At 41.0% G+C, this 20,781-nt stretch overlaps 1 protein-coding gene across 20 annotated transcripts in view; it reads right to left on the reverse strand.

Moving 5' to 3' along the window:
* LOC140477357 (cAMP-regulated phosphoprotein 21-like) overlaps positions 1 to 20,781 on the reverse strand; it is a 448,868-nt gene that overhangs the window by 214,698 nt on the left and 213,389 nt on the right. The window contains exons 1-3 of one of the 20 annotated variants that reach the window (XM_072571090.1): positions 13,799 to 14,086; positions 10,701 to 10,756; positions 5,701 to 6,183 (exon numbers count right to left, since the gene is read on the reverse strand). The exons of 14 other annotated variants lie outside the window; for them this stretch is intronic. The gene's annotated coding sequence lies outside the window, so the exon portion shown is untranslated. Of the gene's footprint in view, positions 1 to 5,700; positions 6,184 to 10,700; positions 10,757 to 13,133; positions 13,159 to 13,798; positions 14,087 to 20,781 lie in introns of those variants that run through there. 5 more of the 20 variants (XM_072571091.1, XM_072571092.1, XM_072571081.1 and 2 more) reach the window with 5 other exon arrangements.

The following is a 20,781-nucleotide window of genomic DNA, read 5'->3' on the forward strand; positions in this document are numbered from 1 at the left end:
AGGTGTTGGTGAATAGGAACCAATAAGGGGATTCATACATCAAGGCAAAAAGAAAGACTGAAACATTAAACAAATACTTTACATGTGGCTTTACCTACAAAACAAATGCAACCTCAGCCATGGTAGCAAAGGAAGGAACTCAGTCATTTGAAGAATTTATCACCAGCTTCTCAAGGGTAACTAGGGACAGGCAATACAAATGCTGATGAGTCAGCAATTTCCATGTCCCACAAGTCAATAAAAAAAATTCCAGTTTGATCAACAGGAGGTATTCGATACATTTTTGATACTTAGAGTTGATAAAACACCTGGATCAGATGGTACACATCCAAGGATATTGAAGGAAGTGAAAGTGGTACAGAGGAGTTGGCAATAATTTTTCAATCTTCTCTGCATTTGGGAGTGTAGCAGGATGATTAGAGAATTGCAAATGTGACACCCTTGAAAAAAAAGGCTGTAAAGATAGTCTCAGCAATTATCGATCAATCAATTTAATTTCTATGGTGGGGAAACTTCTGGAAATAATTATTCAGGTTAGAATTAAAAGTTACACTGAAAAGTTTTGCTTGGATGGAGAAGAGTCAGCATGGACATATTAAGGGAAGATCAAGTCTAATTAACTCACTCAATTGTTTTGAAGTGAGAGTTGATACCTGGGACTTCGATGTTGTGGCCATTTCGGAGATATGGTTAGAGCACAGACAGGAATGGTTGTTGCAGGTTCCAGGATTTAGATGTTTCAGTAAGAACAGAGAAGATGGTAAAAGAGGGGGAGGTGTGGCATTGTTGGTCAAGGACAGTATTACAGTTGCAGAAAGGATGTTTGGGGACTCATCAACTGAGGTAGTTTGGGCTGAGGTTAGAAACAGGAAAGGAGAGGTCACCCTGTCGGGAGATTTCTGTAGGCCTCCGAATAGTTCCAGAAATGTAAAGGAAAGGATAGCAAAGATGATTCTTGATAGGAGTGAGAGAGACAGGGTAATTGTCATGGGGGTCTTCAACTTTCCAAATATTGACTGGGAACACCATAGTACGAGTACTATAGATGGGTCAGTTTTTGTCCAGTGTGTGCAGGAGGGCTTCCTCTCATAGTAGGCCTACAAGGGGCAAAGGCCACATTAGATTTGGTACTGGGTAATGAGCCTGGCCAGGTGTTAGATTTAGAAATAAGTGAGCACTTTGGTGATAGCGATCACAATTTTGTTATGTTTACTTTATTGATAGAAAGGGATGGGTGTATACCACTGGGCAAGAGTTACAGCTGGGAGAAAGGCAATTACGATGTGATTAGGCAAGATTTAGGAAGCATAGGATGGAAAAGGAAACTGCAGGGATAGGCACATTAGAAATGAGGAGCTCATTCAAGGAAAAGCTACTGTGTGTCCTAGATAAGTATATACCTGACAGGCAGGGAGGAAGCTGGAGAGTGCGGGGGCCATGGTTTACAAAGGAAGTGGAATCTCTGGTCAAGAGAAGAAGAAGGCTAATGTTAGGATGAGATGTGAAGGCTCAGTTAGGGCACTTGAGGGTTACAAGGTAGCCAGGAAAGACCTAAAGAGAGAGCTCAGAAGAGCCAGGAGGAGACATGAGAAGTTGCTGGCGGATAGGATCAGGGTAAGACCTAAGGCTTTCTATAGGTATTTAAGGAATAAAAGAATGACGAGAGTAAGATTAGGGCCAATCAAGGATAGTAGTGGGAAGTTGTGTGTGGAGTCAGAGGAGATAGGGGAAGCATTAAATGAACATTTTTCAACAGTATTCACTCTAGAAAATGACAATATTGTCAAGGAGATTACTGAGATACAGGCTACCAGACTAGGTGTGATTGAGGTTCACAAGGAGGAGGTATTAGAAATCCTACAGTGTGTGAAAATAGATAAGTCCCCTGGGCCCGATGGGATTTATCCTAGGATCCTCTGGGAAGCCAGGGAGGAGATTGCTGAGCCTTTGGCATTAATGTTTAAATCATCAATGTCTACAGGAATAGTGCCAGAAGACTCCCCTGTTCAAGAAGGGGAGTAGAGACAATCCTGGTAACTATAGACCCGTGAGCCTTACTTCAGTTGTTGGTAAAGTGTTGGAAAAGATTATAAGAGATAGGATTTATAATCATCTAGAAAAGAATAATTTGATTAGGGATAGTCAGCACGGTTTTGTGAAGGGTAGGTCATGCCTCACAAACCTTATTGAGTTATTTGAGAAGGTGACCAAACAGGTAGATGAGAGTAAACTGGTTGATGTGGTGTATATGGATTTCAGCAAGGCATTCGATAAGGTTCCCCACAGTAGGCTATTGTACAAAATGCAGAGGAATGGGATTGTGGGAGATATAGCAGTTTGGATCAGTAATTGGCTTGCTGAAAGAAAACAGAGAGTGGTGGTTGATGGGAAATGTTCATCCTGGAGTCCAGTTACCAGTGGTGTACCGCAAGGGTCGGTGTTGGGTCCACTGCTGTTCGTCATTTTTATAAATGACCTGGATGAAGGCGTAGAAGGGTGGGTTAGTAAATTTGCAGACGACACTAAGGTCGGTGGAGTTGTGGATAGTGACGAAGGATGTTGTAGGTTACAGAGAGACATAGATAAGCTGCTGAGCTGGGCTGAGAGGTGGCAAATGGAGTTTAATGCGGACAAGTGTGAGGTGATTCACTTTGGTCGGAGTAATCGGAATGCAAAGTACTGGGTTCATGGTAAGATTCTTGGTAGTGTAGATAAGCAGAGAGATCTCGGTCCATGTACACAGATCCTTGAAAGTTGCCACCAAGGTTGACAGGGTTGTTAAGAAGGCATACAATGTTTTAGCTTTTACTAATAGAGGGATCGAGTTCCGGAACCATGAGGTTATGCTGCAGCTGTACAAAACCCTGGTGTGGCCGCACTTGGAGTATTGTGTACAGTTCTGGTCACCACATTATAAGAAGGATGTGGAAACTTTGGAAAGGGTGCAGAAGAGATTTACTAGGATGTTGCCTGGTATGGAGGGAAGGTCTTACGAGGAAAGGCTGAGGGACTTGAGGCTGTTTTTGTTAGAGAGAAGAAGGTTGAGAGGTGACTTAATAGAGACATATAAGATAATCAGAGAGTTAGGTAGGGTGGACAGGGAGTGCCTTTTTCCAAGAATGGTGATGGCAAGCACGAGGGGGCATAGCTTTAAATTGAGGGGTGATAGATATAGGACAGATGCCAGAGGAGGTTTCTTTACTCAGAGAGTCGTAAGGATATGGAATGCTTTGCCTGCAACGGTAGTAGATTCACCAACTTTAAGTATGTTTAAGTCGTCATTGGACAAGCATATGGACATACATGGAATAGTGTAGGTTAGATTGGCTTCAGATTGGTATGACAGGCTGGCGCAACATTGAGGGCTGAAGGGCCAGTACTGCACTGTTATGTTCTATGTTCTATGTTTGATAAGGGCAAAGCAGTTGATGTGGTGCACATAAACTTCGTAAAAGGTATTTGATACAGTGCCATATGACAGACCTGTCAGCAAAGTTATAGGTCATAGAATAAAAAGGTCAGTAGCAATGTGTATATAAAACTGACTGAGTGGTAGGAAACAGAAAGTGACGGTGAATGAGTATTTTTCAGGTTGGAAGAAAGCTCATAGTGGAGTTCCCCAGAGATCGATTTTGGGACTGTTACTTTTCCTGATGCATATTAATGATCTAACTCCTCAGTTTGCAAGTATCACAAACCTTGATAGAATTGTAAACTGAGAGGTGGACAGTGCAGAACTTTGTAGACATAAGCAAGTTGGTGGAGTGGATGGAAGGTTGCTGATGAGTTTCAGTACAAAGAACTATAAGGTGTTGCATCTCAGTACAAAGAACAAAGACAGACGGTACAAAACAAAGGGTACAATTGTACAGGTACTGGGGAACAGAGAGGTCTAAGTATTTATGTATAGAAGTCAATAATATGGCAAGACAGGCAGGGAGATGTGTGAGTAAAGCATTCAGTATTCTAGCTTTCATTAATAGAGGCATAGATTTCAAGAACAGGGAAACTATGATGAACTTTCAGAGAGCACTGTTTAGATCATAGCTGGAGTATTGTGTACAGTACAGGAGGTGCTGGCCGAGTGGTATTACCATTGGACTGTTAATCCAGAAACCCAGGTAATATTATGGGGACCTGGATTTGAATCCCACCACAGCAATAGTGGAATTTTAATTCAATAAAAATCTGAAATTATGTTTCTAATGATGACTATGAAACCATTGTCGATGGTCAAAAAGAAATGTCTGGCTTACTAATGTCCTTCAGAGAAGGCATCTGCCATCCTTACCTGGTCTGGCCTTCATATGACTCCAGACCCACAGCAATATGGGTGACTTTTAATTGCCCTATGGGATGGCAGAAAATGTTGGCCTAGCCAGTGAATGAATGACAAAAAGGTTCTGAATGTCATACTACAGGAAGGATGTGAGTGCATTGGAGAGAGTTGCAAAAAAGATTTCTGAAAATGATTCCAAGAATGATACACTTCAGTTATGAGGATAGACTAAAGAGGTAGTGAGTGTTTCCCTTGGAGAGAAGACAGTCAAGAGGAGATTTGATAGAAGGTTTTAAAATCCTAAGAGCTCTGTGTCAAATCGACAGGGAGAGACTGTTTCTGCTCGCAAAAGGATCAACCTCCAGAGGGCACAATTTTTAAGCCCCACTGTGAAATTAGCAAAAGCAAGGAGAGAGAAAAGCCTTTTCATGCAGTGAGTGGTTTGAGTCTGGATCCACTGCCTGGAGGTGAGGTGGACATATGTTCAACTGAAACAATCAAAAAGGGCATTGGATGCCTATTTATACAGAAACAGTCTGCAAGGTTAAGGCAAAAAGGCAGGAGATTGGCATTAAGTTAAAATGTTTAGAGATCTGGTGTAATCACGATAACTGAATAACTGCTTTCTGCAACACAATTCTGTGGCCAGGAAATGTCTGCCCATGGACTTTGTTAATCTGACCAAAGAGGTTGCCTGGACAGCACTTTTTTTTAACTTTTATTTCCAGCATCTACATCATTTGGGTTTTGTTTCCACACTGACTGGGGTTATACTTACAATGCATTTTACAAAAACTTATCATGAATGCTTATAGAAAACAAACAAAATATTTGCTGTTGTCAACATATTCTGTCTCCCACAGCTGTGATCATATAACTGTGTTACTTTTAATTTTCCTCATTTTAGCACCTTGCAATTATTCCCTTAATTCTGTCATTCGATTTGCACAAGGAAATGGACTTCGCCCAGAAAGCTTTATTTCTGCTGAGTTATTAAATTTGCAAAGAATCAAAGTGGTAGCTTGGTGAAAATTTTGGGGTGTGGTTTAAATTCTAAGGCATTCCTTCAGGAGGATTCCTGCTGAGATCAAATTCAGTTCAGCAGTCTTAAAATTGGTGGAAGATTTCACATCCTATTTTACTGGGTGCCATTTCGTACATTGTCTCATTTGCTTATACTGATGACATTTATGTAAATCTTTACCACAATTGCAATTCTGTCTGTGTTCAATTGTCAAGCCTCCGGGTGGGTGCTTAAAATAAATCATCAACCAAAACAGGAATTAGTCAGTGCACTTCTACAACAGTTGATGAATGAACACAGAGCACTTAAAGTTAAGAGGTTGCCAGATGTAAAATCACTTTTATCAGTCATTCATGGGACGTGGGAGTCACGGGAAAATCAGTTTGCATTGCCTTACCTGAACTGCTGTTGAGTAGGTAATAATGAGTCACCTTAAAGACCCACTGTAGCTGAGTTGTAAAGGTACTCCCACAGTGCTATTTTTTAAGAGAGTTCCAGGATTTGATAGTCAGGATGGTATGTCTCAGAAGGGAGCTTGGAGATGATGTCCTCCTGCCCTTGTCTTTCTAAATGGTGGTTGTTGCAGGTCTACGAGATGCTGTCGAAGAAGCCTTGGTGAATTGCAGTGCATCTTGTAGATGAAACACATTGTAGCCTCAGTCTATTGGCATTAAAGGGAATGAATGTTCAAGGTAGTGAAGAGAAAAAACCTTTCCATGCAGTGAGTGGTTTGAGTCTGGATCCACTGCCTGGAAATGGAACAGGTCGCTCTGTCTCAGATGGTGTTGAGCTTGTTGGCTTTTGTCAAAGATGTGCTTGTTCAGGTAAATGGACACTCCTCCATCCAGAAAGAAATCAAAGAACTGAAGAGGCTGGAAATCTGAAACAAAAATGGAAATTGCTGGAGAAATTCAACAGGTCTTGCAACATCTGTGGTCAGAAAGTAGCATTAATATTTCGGGTCAACTGACCCTTCTTCAGAGCTCAAGAGGGAATGTGTTATGAAGAAGGGGAATTGGACCCAAAACATAAACTGTGCTGTCTCTTTACAGATGCTGCCAGACCTGCTGAGCTTCTCCTGCAATTTCTGTTTTTGTTTTCCTATTCCATCCAACCTGATTCATGTTTTCTAGATGATTGAAAGGCTTTGGAGAGTCTAGACACAAGTTACTCATTGTAGAATTTCCAGTCTCTAAGTAGTTCTAACAAACACAGTATTGATATAGTTGGTCCAAGTTAGTTTTTGGTTAAAGATAACCCTGTACACGTTGATAGAGTCACTGATGGTAATGGCAATGGATGTTAAGGCCAGGGGGCTAACTTCTCAAAAATGACTATTGCTTGGCACTATGTTATTTGTCACTCATTAGTACAAGTCTGAACAGTATCTAGATCTTGCTACAGGCCAAGCACTTCATTATTTAAAGAGCTTTGGGTTGGCACTGAACATTGCCATCAACAGCAAACATCCCTACTTCTGATCGTGTGATGGAAGGAATGCTATTAATGATGCTGTGACAGAGGTTGTGTATGTCCTGCTGAACTCTTTCTGCGTGACTCTGGGACTGTGACAATTGGTCTAAAATAAAGCCCACAGCTATCTTTATTTGTACTAGAATGATTCGAGCCATTGAAGAGGTTTCTCCTTATTCTAATTAGCTACAAAATCCCAATGTACTCACCTACAACTAGGTTATTTTAGATCCACACATCCATTGTTTCACAAATATTCCAAAGACATTTGGTACAAGAATGTAGCTTTGTTTGATATCACTAGAAATGTTCAGGGATTGCAAAAATAAACCTCCATGTACATGTCCCGGCATATCTGTAAGCAATTTAATCGTCTTATGATAGAGAGCCAAACTGGGATCACACGTTCCATAAACCAGGCCCACTGGCAAATACTTTTGTCTGATGAATTAAGACATTGGCGATAAAGTTACTGAAACATTCTTTACCAAAACCTTCTAATTTTGCATTACTGTTCTCCTGATATATATGCGTTGGGATAATCATTGCACCTTGAAAATTCTGATGGTGATTAATACAAAGCCATCAATTCAGATTCAAAGATGTAAATGGTACCCATCTTTTTATTCTTTGTTTCTGCTCAATGATACACAATGTAACCCACTTTACTGTGTCACATTGAAAACAGGAATAAATATGGAGGATGCTGGATAAACTCAGCAGATCTGGCCACATCTGTGGAGAGAGAAACAGTGTTAGCATTTAGAGTTTGGGATGATTCTACTTCAGAACTCCACAGATGCTGCCAGACACATGAAATTTCTCCAGCGTTCGGTGTTTGCTTCAGATTTGCCGCATTTGGAGTACAGTGTTTTGCCTTTATATTGAAAACAGTATTTGTACAATCATGCAAGAAAATCTACACATTAAGTAAAAAACCTTTTTTCTTGAATGGTCAGTTTGTCAGACAGACAGGGGGTGGACATGTCACCACATGGCATCATGCCACATCAACTTCAGAATTACAGCATGTCCCAGCAACTGATGCAAAGTTTCTTCTGAGAAATATGCCATAAATATGAAGTGTAATAAAGAGTCCCTTTGCAGAATAATTACTAGTTATGTCAATGTAGCTGAATTGACTTAAAAGGGCTGGATTTTTAAACAGTTGACAGAAGTCCCCTCACCATAGTTGAACAGGAGTTGTGGCCCTGCTTTGTCTGATTGCAGGGCCTGGGGAGATATATCCCTGGCAGTGACTGATTAACTTGCCACACAGGAACCACCAGCTTAATTCAAGATGGTGGCTGCCCCAGAGATCGATAAACCCAATTAAAAGTGGATGTCACTGACAATACAACTGTAAAGACAGAGCAACTCAGTGGCTACTTGCTTTTAAAGAGGTGAAAGGAGACTTGGGGAAGAAGCAGAGCCTGGAGATCGGGGTTGGGGGAGGACTTGTGAGGATCCACGGCTTTGTTGTCACTTAGTACAGCCATTGTTGCTGGGAGCCTCTTCTTGGGCTACTGAGTGCCGATAAAATAAGTTATTCACTTACAGAGCCTGATGGGTTAGCCAGTTTCATTGTGTGCTCCCACAACGTTGGAGTTGTCCTTTTACCGATGCAAACCATAAAGCAGGAAATGGTCCGGTGGAAGGCTACCTGCCAATGTTCCTGGCGCTGGAAAGTCCCTGATGCCTTCCCATGACATTTTGCCAACCTGCCTGACTCATCAAAGGGCTTGTTAAACTTTAGCTGTAAAGTTTACCACGAGGAGTGAAATCATTTGTCAATGGCATCTGAGCAAACTCTTTGCTCTAACAATCCAAAACCAAACACATTACTCTACATTTTCCTTTGCTTAGCTAATTAAATAACACTAAAAGTCAAATACATTTCCGCAGAATTTAAACAGCAGAAGCAATGGTATTCAAGACTGACTAGCAGAACCACTGGGATCCTGAGCAGATGTTTTGCAATTAGTAGGCATAGCAATTTGAAATTTTGAAAAAACAACTCAAAAGAAACTAGCTAACTGATTGGATCAGGAATCACCAACTTGCAGGGTCATGTTTGCCAACAGACATTTTTGCTAGACAGTCCTTCAAAACTGCTCTCTTCACTTGCTCCACTACCCTGACTCACTGACATATTTACACTTCTGTATGTCCTTTGAGATGGGTTTCAGTATATATGTAGATGACTACTAAAGGTATTCTACACCAAATCCTTCTGGTGCAATTGGATGGGGTACCACAAACAACTGAGTTTTTGATGAGCTACTGGTTTTGGAATTTCTTTTTGTTGTGTTAGCTCTCTTCCTCTGGTATGCACTTGCTTTTGAAAGTAACCACATCATGCTTTTTTTTGGTTCCACCGGATGAAGTGATCCTGGACAAGCTTTTCTTAGGGCTCAATGTCATTATTAAAACTCCAAGCTGAAACTGAATTCTCTCCTCCAGAAAACTGAGGAAGCTCAGTCTTTGAGTATATTTAAGGTAGAGGCTGATAGAGTGCTGATTTCCAAATATGTAAAAAGTTAAAAGGGGTAGAATAAAATAGAGGAGATTGGTAACTTACTGTCACGTGTTTATTTACAAAAAAAACATTTTAATGTCACCATACCACAGTGCCTGTATTAATGACATGAGTTATAGATTAGAAAAAAGGCAAAGTTTATCTTGGATCAATTTCAGGAGAGTGTAGGCAAACGGCATTGAAATGTTCAGACAACCATGATTGTTTAAATGGTGAAGGAGGCTTGTTGGCCTAAATGGTCTACTCCTGTTCTTATGTTCCTAAGTCTTCATAATATCCATATAGCACATCCTTTGACTGCCATGACAGACAACCTAGACTCATCTTTTCCATAGATAATTGACTTTGGCAAGTGAGTGTTAGGTACTCTGGCTACATGACAAGCCCAATCCCAGTTGTGAATCTAGTATACTGATGTGCTGTTGAAAAACAAGATGCTTATCTCAATAATGTGGATTCCTGCAAAGAACAGGTGTGAACAAAGTTGATTGTGAATGAGGCCATGAACATAGAAACATTTAGATGCCAAGAAACCTGAAGGTGTTTTGAAAGGAGACACTTTATTAAAAGAAGCATATTGGTTCAAATTGAACCTTCAGAATGCCAACCAGAACTAATATTTCAGAGCTGTTCACACATGTTCTGTCCAATATGTGGACTTCGGATACAATACCAGGAAAGGCTTTCTTGCTTTTTTTCAAAACGATGCCACAGGAGCTTATACACCCACCTGAGAAAGCAGATGGCATACATTGCAACACCTCATCCAAAGACAAGCTCTCTAGTTGGCTAGCATTCCTTCAGCATCTGGATTTTTGTGCTCAATTCTTCACTGGGACTTAAACTCATAACTTTCCGACTCAAAGGTGAGAATGCAACCAACTGAGTCACAGCTGACTCTTAAAAACAGATTCGCAAATTGCATATTTGCTGGCAGAATGGCAAATGATGAAAATCAAATCGATCCAAAAAAAAAAGAGTTTAAGCACAATAAAAATCAGGATTAGTATTAGCTGTGAACAGCATCAAAAACTGTAACATTACTAATAAATTAGAAAACATGTCAGCACTTCACCATTGCATTCCAAATATGTCTGAGTCAGTAGTTTATGAGCTCTCAGGGTTTGTGAAGGTGATGGGGCTCTGCTTGCATTCACAATGGACACCCTGTAAATATCGACACCCTCCCAGAGATCACCTATCTTAACTTCAAAAAACACTGCCAAGTATCTTGGAGAAAATAATACTACTATAGCAGAAAAAATGTTTTGTTAACATATGTAATAAAAGCCAACAGATATTAAGGAAAATACATAGAATATAGAATTCCCAGCATGATATGCTGCCTGCATACCAATCCCCAAATGGATAAAACATCTGCTCACCTGAGGGATTCCTGAATTGTAGAAACCAATGGGTTTGGGAGTTCCATTTTGAAAACCTATGCATTAATACAGCATTGAGAGTATAATCAACACAACAAATACCTGCAAATGTGGTTTATCAACTTTCTTTGGTGAAACTACTATGAAGTTAACCGGCACACAATTTATAATTACATGATGGACATAAAACCTGCCTGAAGGTGGAACTCATACATTAGATTTTCCAGCACCTCATTGAGTTAAACATGAGATTCTACAAGCAGTTGATTATTTGGTCCTTGTTTTTAAAGCACTGCCAACAATGACAATAAACTCCGAATTTTGCTTCATAAAAATAGATAAAACCAATGGTGATTTTTTTTCTCTCATAATTTACAAAATCATTCAGCTCATGGAGCTGTCAGTGAGTCAGACTCTCCAATCAGCTGTAGGAAGTTGCTTAATAGCAAACAGTATGACAACCTCCAAAAGAGAAACAATTTTTGTTTTCTTTTGTATCCTCGAGATATATCATGGTCCTTGATAGAAACTCCAACATCAATTTTAGCATATTTGTTAGATTCTGCAACGGACAGCTACTTATGATATTGCATCTCATAAACTAATAGACAAAATGACGATATTTTAAATGATAATAAAAATCCACCTTCTAATAATGAAAGGTTCTCTTTATTTACCAGCATTTCCTGAACAAATAAATGGGATATCTGGTCAGCGTGGACGAATTGGACCAAAGGGTCTGTTTCCATGCTGTGCATCTCTTGACTCTAGGACTCTGTAATTGCCCTGAAAGCATGTAGTCGGGTTAGTTGCCGACTGTACCTGGTGTTCTCTAGCCCAGACTAACAGAGTAAACATTTTAATTAAATTGCTGACTTGTTTGCAATTAGGCACAATTCAAAATCGTATTTCGAATATTTAAGCATGCTAACCTAAAGTTCTTCCTAAAACTGCAGTCGGTAAAATTTTAAAAAGAGCACACACCACAAATATGATATGGTGATGACACCGTTGCGTCTTCATGTTGCATGACCCAGTCAAATAAGTCAAAAAACATTTCTCATTAATGCAAGGTAGGACAGGATCCTACACTACAACAATTTTTTTTATTCTGAACTTACATTTCTTTTTACCAAGGTCATTGTCAGGGATTGATCATTGATATTGCAAAATACTAGGACTAACTTTAACAGAATACTGAAAAAACACAGATACATCACGCAACGAAAGGAAAGAGACCACAATGGGTTTAAATAAAATTGACTTTTCAGCTACAGCTCATTAAAAACTTACATTTAATATCTAAAAGATGAGGCAAAAATTAATAGTGCTGGTGTCACTGACTTTAAATGCAAGCAGTGCACATTTGTTTGTAAAGTGGGAGAAAAGGTATGCAGCATTCTTCTTTTTTTTACATAGTTATAACGTTTTTCATCGAGAAATTAGGAATAAATTGATTTTTTTAAAAAGTAGAACTTGCATTTTTCATCAACTGACACCTCCTTATGTTAATAAAAACATTTATTTATGGAATATTTCTGAATGGGAGAAGTGAATAAGTAATATGATTAGATTAAATTCTCTACAGTATGGAAACAGGCCCTTTAGCCCAACAAGTCCATCGAAGAGTAACACACCAAGATCTATTCCCCCTGCCCTACATTTACCCCTGTCTAATGCACCTAACACTATTAGCATGGCCAATTCACCTGACCTACATACCTTTGAATTGTGAGAGGAAACCAGAGCACCCAAAGGAAACCCACACAGACACAGGGAGAATATGCAAACTCCACACAGTCGCCCGAGGCGGGAATTAAACCCAGGTCCCTGGCATTGTGAGGTAACAGTGCTAACCACTGAGCCACCGTGCCACCCTTAAAATAGACCTACACACTGTCTGCATAATACTCTGCAAGATATGTAATGTTTTCTGAATGTCGAGTCAAACTTAAGGCAGTTGTAAGCTTAATGTCCTATTATTGCACACTTGATGACAACTCTTCAGTGTTGAAGTTGTGCTGGTGATTGATAACTGTCACAAGAGTTGCTTCATTAAAATCTAATTTGTGCCTTTCCCATAGCTCAGACACATTTGTTATCTCTCTCTTACATTCATACTTGCAACCCCTGCACAGCATGATCTTAGATTATTAAAATTACACTAAAATTTGCACTATGGTAAATGCTGAAGTACGGCTTGCTCCAATGATGAAGATGTCATGGTTGTCTTGGAAACAAAACTCTTAACACGCAAGATAATTCAAATACAAAGCAAATAATAAAATCTGCTATCACAAGCCAAGTAGCTCTTTACTACACAATATTGTTATCATATCTGACCCTTCAATTAGTAAAATAAACCATTAGCTTGAAGTGAAAGGATTTATGCCACACTTATCAACTTCACAATATCTATTTCTATCACTTTACCTTTCATCTTGCTGTTGCAAACAAATTAATTTCTAAGATCAGCAAGCTCGAAGCATGACATTAAATATAACATTTTTCTCTTCATGTTAGGTCTTCATGGCAAAACAACCTTGAATAATAAAGTCCAAACAAGCACTGACTGAGAAACTGAAATTAATAAAGCAAGTGGTGCCATAAACAACTTTTATATGCTGATCGATTCTCAGATTTCTGTAAATATAGACTGAGCACATTTATCTCAAACAGCAGAGACCTTGCCTGTTCTGCAACTGTGACTGCTACAGTGGCTTGGCAATGCACAACTGACCTTATTATTGTGTTTCAGCTTTCAGTGTGGAACAGGACTGGGCACTCTAGGTTCGATTGCGGAATACGAGGCAGCAAAATACAGCAAATAAAAGAAAAGGCTTTTCTGTTCTCTTAACAGTTCTTTTCTGCACACAGATTGTGCTTGCAATGCACCAATATATCAGCTTTAAAAAACTAACAAGACATTAAATCTGGAGAAGGAATTACTACATGCTGCATGCAACTTATGAATAATATTTAAAATGTATTATTTTGGTTTTTGCAGGCTGCCCTGAAGCATTATTAACATACAATATCTCAAAACCAATCTACACGAAAGCCAACAAACACTTTGAAAAATGAATACCATTTCTTACCTCAGCTAAATTTCAGAAGCCAAGTTTTTTTTTCACAAACTCACAATTCAATGCTGCTATGTATCTGCCTTCCTGGAAGACATGATTTTTTTTTCCCCTTCTCCCCTGCTGCTCTCAAGAATGAGAGCTCACTCCACCCACTTACAGGGCTGCTAGGTCTACTGTAGCTATGTGATAACCATCCTCCTGCTCACAACCAGTTTTGGTCATGACGCTTCAGAAGCAGATGATTATCTGGTATATCCATTGGTTGCTGAATCTTTAAAAACTGTTTCACCTACAACTAGCCCTGCTGTTCATTCACAAGGTTGCATCAAAACAGGAGCCCATGTAGCTAAAGCAGTGAACTTATTACCGACTGACTGATAATTTGTTTTTCCTCCCATGTACTGTGTGGCTACATATCAAGTACAATAAAAAGCCCTGATGCAATCATATTATTAATCATGTTATTTTCTAAATGCAGCACAGATCTTAAGAAAACTCGTACCCATGGTAACAACAAAAAAAAATCAGTGCTGTAAACCAGCTCAGAACAAATATTGAGTGTAGAACTTAAAAAGAAATGAGTGATTACAATGACTGATTAATCCATTTTGTGCATATCAATATTCCAACTCCGAAAAACATTAAACAGATATCTGGTTTGTCTGCGTTGGATGAGCACCAGGCAATAACAGCAGCTACAGGCTAACCCACTTACTCTAAATCATGTCTCTTCCAGTCAAACAATTAAAGGGAGGTTCCTTAGTGCACTGAATCAGCTGGGCAGAATGTACATCATAACATCGGCAGAATTGGAGAGATTGCCCAGAAAAGAAACTGGCACACTTTTCCTTCGCTCATTTCCTTACATTCACTCTTCACATGCAAAATTAGATACCTCCCACACCTCCACCCTACCGACCTGAAACAAAATACAAAATATAGGCCATAAAATTTATACACCCAAATCTTTCAGTCAGCATCAGAGAAGAGGCATCTGCACAATTTAATTTGCCCACATACCATTTTATGCTGTATTCTTTGTACCAATGATGCTGTCTCCAGCCAGAATGCAGGGCAAAATATCGTCAGGAAGCATGTTGTCCAGGATAGTTCCAGCACAGGGGACAATCAAACTCCCTTTCTTCGTCATTAACTGAACACATGCTGATTAAGGTCTGTCGTCAGTTCATGGATTTGTTTTGTTTTGAATGGAGCTGGCAATTTCCAAGACTGCACAGCCTCAAGCCCCTGACAATGGTATTCCCCTTTCTCCATTCCCTGACAGTGTTGACCCTCCTGCTCCTCTCTTTCACCCTAACAGTGTCTACCCTGTTTCCACCCACAGAAACTCAACATGGTCCAAGTGGCCCATCCCAGCACCCGTCAATGATCACTCTTCTGACATCTGTTGAACAGGATCCAGGGAGTCTGGAAGGTGAGACAGGAGAGGACGGTGTGGGGGAGTCGGGAGTTGGAGGCAGCACAGTAAAGTGGTTTGGGATGACGAACAAGCAGCATCAGCATCTGGCAGGTGGAGGCCAAGAGGAGCACTGCCTGGTGGAAGTCAAAAAAACAGTATTTATGGTCAGGGCGGGGATGGAGTGGATGAGCACAATCTATCTCTGGTATTGGGAATGGGATGAGGAAGAGCAATGTTCTGGTGGGGGTAAGGAGACAGCAGAAGTAGAAGGTGCAAATGCGATTCAGATGGGGGTGGACGGAATACACAATGTCCAGTGGAGGGGGGATTGTGAGCACTGTCTATGGTGTGGGTAGATGGTAAGCATTGTTAGGTGCGGGAAGGGTCAGCACTGTTCAGTGAAAGCAACAATGGTAAGTACTCTCGATATGGGAGTCACATTGGGGACCCCTGTCTGGCAGCCTCGGTGGAATGAAGAGCACTCTTCATGATAACAGTGGTGCTTGAACATTGTCACCCTTTCCTTGCTAGGACTTGTTACTCCCCAATCTCTTCTCTCTTCTTTCCAGGAAGCACAGAGTGACTGGTTCACAAATTATAAAGTCTCTGACTTATTGCTTGAAAATAACAATATACAACAACCGGTGGGAGAAGATAACTGGCTTTCCACAATCTTCAAGTATATTCTTCTACGGAGGGACACATCACCTCCCGTTTCAAAGGTCCAAACGTTTCTGGAAATATCCTTTATGCTCACAAGCTGATCAGCTACCCAGGAGCCAAATACATAGTTGTTGGCAGCCAGATGTCTTTGTTTCCAATGTCTAGTTACAACCCAACAAATCAAACAGTTAATTGTGCAAAAAGAAATTTGTGATTACATCGACTAATGAATCCATTTTGTGCATTTTAATATTCAAACCCAGAAAAACATGAAACAGATATCTAGTTTGTCTGCATTAGATGAGCACCAGGCAAAGAACAGCAACTACAGGCTAACCCACTTGCTCTAAGTCATGTCTCTTGCAGTCAAACAACTAAAGGTGGTTCCTGGGTGCAGTGAACAGTTGGGAGTTCAAAGCAGCAGTGTAAACACCATTTGTAATGAGTCTTGTTAAATTGCCTTTAAGAGGTCTAGCCATCCCTTCCACAGTCCTTGATTTTTAAAGAAGTTCTCCTCCCATTTCTGTCCACAATCAAAAGGGCATGGTCCTTACGACATTATGATAACCCTTGGGATGATGGCAACAAACTATTGCAACTGCTAAAACATTTTCTAAACTCTCACTGATCCACAAAAAAGCTTTCAGAATTAGGCATTTAAATAGCTTCACAGTTGAAGTTCCTTCAACTTTCACTGACATAAGCGAGTTTTTTTATTGATCTACAAAGATTTGGAATTTAAATAATTTGTCCGTTCTGACAGACCTTATCCCTCCTTCAAGATCATCAAAGAATTTTAACTCCTGCGCTGTGGGTTAAAACTAAACATATGGACTGCTTCTTATGTGAGACATGAGTTACTTGATCCTACCTGGGATCTTCCAGAAACAGGAGAGTCATCCAGATCTGGGATCTGCTCACTATTTGTGAAGGTTTGTCACCTCTCCAAGGATCTACAACCTTGAATCTAGGGCTGTTTTCTCTTTAACAGTGCAGGATAAAGAATGGCCTGATGAAGGCACTTAATCTTACAGAAGGAGTTGGTGGGGAACACAAAGGGTGGAATTTTTACGGTTTTTAGTATAGCAGTGGGCAAAATAAGAAATGACTAATATGTCATAGAATTCCTATGGTGTAGAAAGAGGCTATTTGGCCCAACAAAGCATTGCACCCAGACCTAGCCCCCCAACTATCCCTGTAACCATGATTATGCATCTCTAGATACTACTTGCAATTTAGCATGGCCAATCCACCCATCCTGCACACTGTGGGAGGAAACCCAAGGAGATACCAGGAGAACATACAAACTCCACACAGAGAACCATCTAAGGCTAGAACTGAACCTGGGCCCCTGTTGCTGTGCGGCAACATTGCTGAGTCACTGTGCCCCTCACTGTCATCCCCACTGCCAAGTAAACCCATCCAACTGCCTGCCATTCAGCTCATTAGGAACTGACGGGTGACTGTAGACAAATTTCTCAGTGAATCATAAACCATGACAGTGGCATTGCAGATTAACACAAACTGCCAGTAAATTAAAGGCCAGCAGCCACCATCGGCAAAAGTCCATTGGTCAAAGCGTACTCCTCACAGGATCCAGCAGCGAGATGTTAGATGCTGTTTACATTTTTCTGATGTGTAAGGCTCATGGAAAGACAGGCTTTCAAAGGCAACTCACATGCCCTCTGTCCATGCCTCAGGTTGTCTCCAGATTGGAGTAATTGGAACCACCCTCAAACTGAACAGTGCCGTCAGCTTGCTTTCCCACCAGGCTGGCATTACTCTTTTGCCCCACACAGTTGTGGCCAATGTATTGATGGCAGCTTGAGAAGGTCAAGCATGGAATTTGCACAGGAATGAATTAGTGAGATGGACTGACAACACCCCATGGAGGGGGACATTGTTCCCATAGAGAATAAGTGATTTTAAATGTAAGTAGTCACTTATAAATAATAAAATTCAAAAATGCAGTTTCTGTGAAAGTTTAACTTCCCTCAAAAAATTCCTGTGGCATAAAAATTTCATGGGTACATTGAAAACAGTTTTGTTAATATTGATCAGGTACAAGATTGAAGTAAGCTAAACTCATTTCTCATATTATCTTATAGACAACAGGAACTATGTCATTTTTATTGGTTTGGATTGGATTTGAATTTGGCTCCAAGCAGTGGAAAGACAGAGCACTGACCCCTGCATCACCCATAGCTATGAAATCACTTTCCCATTTTTAAATAAGAGAACGAAAAATCTGTGGCTTTATATAAAAAGCTTATTTTTCTTAATACTTGTACAGTGTGCAGCTGCTTTTGTGAGATAAGATGGATGTTCCCTGGTATTAACTGGCTTAATTTGACAATAATTGGTTTGGATTTTGCAATGCAGAAGTGTAAGATGATGGAGGCGAAAACGAGGAGGTGTATATTTCATGGGGTCATGCCCTCGACATCATCATGTTGGGATTCAATAAGATGAGTGGTAGATGACAAGCCAAATGTGGAATCTGTTCATCATTTCAAAATGACCACTTTGGAAGCAGTTGAGGAAGTGGTTAAGGAGACAACAGATGCAAATTTTACAAGATGCTCTGAATTTTTTGATCAGCACATGTGGAACAGAGAATATTGGAACCTTGACAGCTTTTACACATTTATAGTGAGACAATAGCTGTTCATGGAGCAGCTCTCACCAGCTCCTGGCTTTCTGGGAGGAGTTGAGGAGGTGAAGGGAGCTGTTAGCAGATTATACAGGGGTTAGGGATACATGCAGCTAGTTGTACGTGGATCTCTGGCTGTTATCTACTTGTGGACTGGGGTAGGGAATGGGTGGTGGCTATCAGCTGAATGGAGGAATCGTAGGCTGCTAATTATCGGAGGTAGTTTCAAGCTCCTGGTTCCAGAGGGATGGATAGAATCACAGGCTGCTGGGTGTGGTAGGGAGTCAGAGGCTGCTGGGAGTGGTGGGGAGTCACAGGCTGCTGGGTGTGGTGGAGAGTCACAGGCTGCTGGGTGTGGTGGGGAGTCACAGGCTGCTGGGTGTGGTGGGGAGTCACAGGCTGCTGGGTGTGGTGGGGAGTCACAGGCTGCTGGGAGTGGTGGGGAGTCACAGGCTGCTGGGTGTGGTGGGGAGTCACAGGCTGCTGGGTGTGGTGTAAAGTCACAGGCTGCTGGGTGTGGTGTAAAGTCACAGGCTGCTGGGTGTGGTGGGGAGTCACAGGCTGCTGGGTGTGGTGGGGAGTCACAGGCTGCTGGGTGTGGTGGGGAGTCACAGGCTGCTGGGTGTGGTGGGGAGTCACAGGCTGCTGGGTGTGGTGGGGAGTCACAGGCTGCTGGGTGTGGTGTAAAGTCACAGGCTGCTGGGTGTGGTGGGGAGTCACAGGCTGCTGGGTGTGGTGGGGAGTCACAGGCTGCTGGGTGTGGTGGGGAGTCACAGGCTGCTGGGTGTGGTGGGGAGTCACAGGCTGCTGGGTGTAGGGGAAGTCACATGGTTCTAGTGGTTGGGGGGGTCTCACAGGATTTTGGGCGTGGGGGAGTCACAGGCTGCTGCTTATAGGGGGTCTCCCAGGCTACTTGGAATAGGGGAGTCAGATGCCTGCTCAAATGCGGAACTCAAAGAGCAATTAGGGTGAAAGCACAGAAGCATTTAAAGACAATCTTGATAAAACCGAGAGAAAGACCAATGGAAAGCTCCTGACAGTAAAAGATAAAGAGGAGATTTAGGTTGAAGTATGAACCAGAAACATCAAATAGTCTGTTTCTCGCTTGTCACTTTCTGTAATTATGAAAATTAAAACTTCACCAAACAAAGTGTCCAAAGTAGGAGTATTTTTAAAAATGTATTCATGGAATGTGTGCAACCCTGACCGAGTCAGCATTTTTTGCCCAACCCTAAGTGTCCTCGAGAAGGTGATGCTGAACTGCCTTCTTGAACTGCTGCAGTCCATTCTCACAATACTGTCAGAGAGAGAGAGAATTCCAGGATCTTGGTCAAGTCACACTGAAGGAATGGCGATATAGTTCCAAATCAGGATGGTGTATAGCTTAGAAGGAACCTACAAGTTAAAGTGCTTCCAAGCATCTCTGTCCTTTATGTGACCAAATATACAAAATAAGTGATAGCAAATTGTTCGACCCTTTTTAAATTTGTTCACTACTCTTTTTCTCTGAAGTCAATGTGTATGCTGATGGACATCTATCTCTCACGCAACAGAAATCTTGAGCATTCTGCAGTTATATCCTCCTTCAGCCATTTCTTAATCAGCGTTAATGCTATCAGTACATTATCGATTACAAATTAGCATCTGCAAAGTCTTGACAAACGCATATCAACTGCACTTACGCTCCCCCCCTCCCCGTCCTTTTGTCCTTTTTTTTTTGAGTGTCAACGTTTTGGAGACTATACCAAATTTCAAAGCTCATGGGTAGCTTCTGTTAGTTTCTGAGTAGTTTCTGTTAGTTTCATGAGTTGGCATGTGTGTCATATTAATAAACAGCATGTCCTGTGATTCGACAGTTCATGCAATTCTCTTGACCTTACCTTGATATCTGGGAGTTTGCTAACACTATGACACTAAGGGATTGTACCCTAACTCATTTATCCTTCCATTTCCAAAGTGCAAATAATTCAATTTGTTCTTCTAATTATTACTTGACAATGCCAGTTTTTGTCAGGTATGATGAAAAAGCGTAATCCTTGCATATTTAAGTTCCAAGTTTTTCCTGATGGATGTGGAGATGTTGTAGAATCAGAACAAAATGAGAAATAAATCGGAAGCAAATGCCTGGCACAAGCAGGATGAGGGTTGCAGCAGCCAGTCAGTCCTTGAAGTTTGACTCATATCAGTAAAAAGTTAATTAAAAGAAACTGAACTTGAAAGACAAGAGAGCAGTAATTGATTAAGGGCAGCCCTCACAAA

Source organism: Chiloscyllium punctatum, chromosome 5, assembly GCF_047496795.1.
Source record: "Chiloscyllium punctatum isolate Juve2018m chromosome 5, sChiPun1.3, whole genome shotgun sequence".
Classification (NCBI taxonomy): domain Eukaryota; kingdom Metazoa; phylum Chordata; class Chondrichthyes; order Orectolobiformes; family Hemiscylliidae; genus Chiloscyllium; species Chiloscyllium punctatum.